Here is a 1,625-nt window from a genome sequence, read left to right as displayed (position 1 = left end):
CAGTGCCCGCAGGCTGCCGGGGACCCTCCAAAGCCAAGGAACCCGCCGCCCCCAGAGCTGCGAACCCCACAGCCCCGACTCACTCAGGAGCCGAATCCCAGGCTCAGCGGGGCGCCGCCTAGTGAAAGCCAAGGCTGTCCCCCGCCCCCTGCACAGGACGCAAAGCTCCCCACTGCTCCCCAACGCAAAATAAGCTCTTGGGCCTCCCTGGGGGCGCGGCAGACCCCTCCCGGCCCACACGCTGCCCCGTCGGGAGGGCACTGCCTTGACCCGCCTGTCCTGCTCCCCATTCTGCCTCCGGGGAGCCCTCTCACCCCCTGCACCCCAGCTCTGCGTGCCTGAGCCTTAAAAGCGCAGCTCTCGCAGCACGCCCCTTCAGGGCGGGACGTCAAGACCAACCGGCCAGCGATCTGCAGCCCCGGCCAGGCCAGGACTGAGGAAGCCGCGAACCCGGACCTGGACCCCTGTGGCCCGGGCGCCCCAGGCTGCACACGCCCTCCGCCGGGCATGCCCCCCCCCAACAGTGGTCTCGCTCCCCTGCCCAGGCGCGCAGGCTGGGGCCCGTCCGCCCCGGCGCAGCATCGGGGTCCTGCCGTGCTCCCCACCCGCCCAAGGACCCGCCTGCCGCCGCCACCCGAGCGACGCCCCGCAGCGCCCACGCAGGCCGCCTCAGCACCCCTCACCATCCTGGCTGCACCCTGGCGGCGTTTCCGAGCGTGGAAAGGGCCAAAGAGGGTTTCGCAAAGTCCCACTAAAACACCAAGTGACGGGGCCTCCCCAAGGCAGCGGAGGCCGCTCGGCCAGAGGGGCCCCGGGGCGCCGCAGCCCTCTCCTGCCCGCCCGCCGCCCCTCAGCAGTGGACCTCGTCGCCGGCCTGTCCCGCGCCCCACTCTGTCTCCGGTGATGCGTTTGCCGCCCCTGCTGCACTGGGCTGCGCCTGCCCCGGTTCTGTGTGCACGAATTCATTAATCCTCAAAAAAATTTGCTTTTTAAGTCAAAGGTCAGGGCCCTCCCTGGCGGGGGCACAGCACGGAGCAGCTAGAGCCGCTTCAGGCAGGTTCCATCCCCGCGGGAAGCCGACCCCCGGGGCGGCAGGCCTCTCCCGTCTCCCCGCTGCCCCTCAGCAGAGGACCTCGTCCATCTGCCTTGCTGCTCCCCAGTGGCTCTGCTGAAGCCTCACCCCGGCTCCTCTGGTCTGCGCCCCAGTTCTAGAGACACAAACACCTTTAAAAAGAATCAAGTTACAGACGCGAAAGCCGACCCACTCGCTGACACCCACCCCACGGCTCGCCGCGGGCCTGCGGGGGGGCCGGGCCAGGCTGGGGCCCCAGGTGCACCCGCGGAGCTGGGCGGCGGGAACAGGGGTGCGCGCCCCCTTACACCCTGAGAGACACCGCGGCCGCGGCAAGCCTGGTTTTGGGCCAGGCTGGAAGCGGGCGCCTCGGTCCACAGTGACCCGCGGGGCTCCCTCGTGGCCTCGGGGTCCGCCTCGGCTGTCCCCACGGAGGCCCACGTCCACAGCAGACCCCTCCGGGCCCCGCGAGTCTCAGCTGCCCCGCCGCCTCCGGGGCGCCCTCACCCCCAGCTCCGGCTGGCCCCGGCCCCGGCGCGGGATCGCAGCCAGA

The sequence above is a fragment of the Condylura cristata genome, unplaced genomic scaffold, assembly GCF_000260355.1.
Source record: "Condylura cristata isolate star-nosed mole 26May11 unplaced genomic scaffold, ConCri1.0 scaffold00042, whole genome shotgun sequence".
Taxonomy (NCBI): domain Eukaryota; kingdom Metazoa; phylum Chordata; class Mammalia; order Eulipotyphla; family Talpidae; genus Condylura; species Condylura cristata.
This window is presented reverse-complemented; position numbering follows the sequence as displayed.